Raw genomic sequence first — 2,688 nt, 5'->3', positions numbered from 1 at the left:
TTGTAGCTAATAATTTCCCTCAGTATCTAAGTAAAGTAATTTATCTCGTTCCTTACTCATAACTTTGGCCTTCCCTTTATATTGAGCTCCTGTTCTCTCTTTCTGGTGCCTGTTACAGTTGTACATACATTTGGCAGCTCAGAGGGTATGTGTTCTGTTCTCACTGTGACCCTCAATCGTTATGTTTCCTTTCGTCAACTTCAAAATAAACTTTTGTGGAATATTTTCTCTGACATTTTAATAAATATTGAATGAAAAATGAAGAAAATAAAACTTGTCTGAACTCCTTTCTCTCAGGTCCATCGGCACCGCTCCATTTCCCCGATTACACAGTTTTCTCCCCTTTCCCAGACAGATATTTCTCACCAGTCCTGTTTGGGATGTTTCTGAACTCAAGGCCCCTCCGTGAAAGAGCCACTGCGCCACCAAGCGGTCCATCCGGGTAAACACACCTTCACCTTTGCCTTTTTATGGTTAAACTCCAGAGACAGAATGATTGCACAGCTAAAGAATTCCACAGATTCACTGCGCTCTGAGAGAAGAAATGTCGCCTCATGTCTGTCTTAAATTTGAGACCCCTTACTTTGAGATTATGCCCTCTGGTCCTGGACTCTCCCACAAGAGGAAACATCCTCTCAGCATCTACCCTGTCAACCCCCCTGAGAATGCTTATGTCTCAAAAAGGTCACCTCTCATTCGTCTCAACTCCAATGAGTACAGGCCCAAACAACTCAACCTCTTCTAATCAGAAACTCTCTCCAGATCCGGGACTAACCTTTAGTTCATTGGATTAGGCCAGTTTTCAGAGGCTAGATTCACAGTATAAAAGTGATCCACCGACAGTGCAGACTTTGTTTTCACTGAGTGCTGAATTTGGTGCATTTGAGTGCTATAGTGAGAGTTTGGTGACTGAGGGAGTTGGGTGAGGAGGGAGTAAGGTGCTCCTTTCATTTTGTTTCCTACATTTCCGCAAAGAGCGAGAAAAGAGCCAGGCGTTTACAGAGAGTGCAACTGACTGGGAGCAGAGTCGGAGGGCGGGGGTCCAGTTGGTCCACAGGGCAGCTATATTCTGTAAGGTAAGAGGGGATGGAGGCTAGGCCAGTTGCATGCTCCTCCTGTAGGATGTGGGTGGTGAGGGATACCACCAGTGTCCCCGCTGACTATACCTGTGGGAAGTGCACCCAACTCCAGCTCCTTAGAGACCGTGTTAGGGAACTAGAGCTGGATGAACTTCGGATCATCCGGGAGGCAGTGGGGGTTATAGAGAAGAGTTACAGAGAGGTAACCACGCCCAAGGTATAGGACAAGAGTAGCTGGGTTACAGTCAGGGGAAAGAAAACAAACAGGCAGACAGTGCAGGGATCCCTCGTGGCCGTTCCCCTTCAAAACAAGTATACCGTTTTGGATGCTGTTGGGGGGGATGACCTACCGGGGGAAGGCCCTAGCGGCCAGGTCTCTGGCACTGAGTCTGACTCTGGGGCTCAGAAGGGAAGGGGGGAGAATGGAAAAGCAATAGTAACAGGAGATTCAATGGTTAAGGGAATAGATAGGAGATTCTGTGGTCGCGAACGAGACTCCCGGAAGGTATGTTGCCTCCCGGGTGCCAGGGCCAGGGATGTCTCGGATCGTGTCTTCAGGATCCTTAAGGGGGAGGGGGAGCAGCCAGAAGTCATGGTGCACATTGGTACCAACAACGTAGGTAGGAAAAGGGGTGTGGAGGTAATAAACACGTTTAGGGAGTGAGGCTGGAAGTTAAAAGCCAGGACAGACAGAGTTGTCATCTCTGGTTTGTTACCGGTGCCACGTGAAAGCAAGGCTAGGAATAGGGAGAGAGTGCAGTTGAACACGTGGCTGCAGGAATGGTGTAAGAGGGAGGGCTTCGGGTATTTGGATAATTGGAGCGCATTCTGGGGAAGGTGGGACCTGTACAAGCAGGACTGGTTGCATCTGAACCAGAGGGGCACCAATATCCTGGGAGGGAGGTTTTCTAGTACTCTTCGGGAGGGTTTAAACTAATTTGGCAGGGGAGTGGGAACCGGATTTGTAGTCCAGCAACTAAATTAGCCGATATTCAGGATGGCAAAGCATGTAGTGAGGCAGTGGGGAAGGGAACACTGACAAAGGAGAGTACTTGCAGGCATGGAGATGGATTGAAGTGTGTATACTTCAACGCAAGAAGCATCAGGAATAAGGTGGGTGAACTTCAGGCATGGATCGGTACTTGAGACTACAATGTGGTGGCCATCACGGAAACTTGGATAGAAGAGGGGCAGAAATGGTTGTTGGAGGTCCCTGGTTATAGATGTTTCAATAAGATTCGGGAGGGTGGTAAAAGAGGTGAGGGGGGGGGGGGGGGGTGGCATTGTTAATTAGAGATAGTATAACAGCTGCAGAAAGGCAGTTCGAGGAGTATCTACCTACTGAGGCAGTATGGGTTGAAGTCAGAAATAGGAAAGGAGCAGTCACCTTGTTGGGAGTTTTCGACAGGCCCCCCAATAGTAGCAGAGATGTGGAGGAACAGATTGGGAAATAGATTTTGGAAAGGTGCAGAAGTCACAGGGTAGGTTTTCAACTTCCCAAACATTGAGTGGAAACTCTTTAGATCAAATAGTTTGGATGGGGTGGTGTTTGTGCAGTGTGTCCAGGAAGCTTTTCTAACACAGTATGTAGATTGTCCGACCAGAGGGG

Source organism: Scyliorhinus torazame, chromosome 5 (genome assembly GCF_047496885.1).
Source record: "Scyliorhinus torazame isolate Kashiwa2021f chromosome 5, sScyTor2.1, whole genome shotgun sequence".
Taxonomy (NCBI): domain Eukaryota; kingdom Metazoa; phylum Chordata; class Chondrichthyes; order Carcharhiniformes; family Scyliorhinidae; genus Scyliorhinus; species Scyliorhinus torazame.
This window is presented reverse-complemented; position numbering follows the sequence as displayed.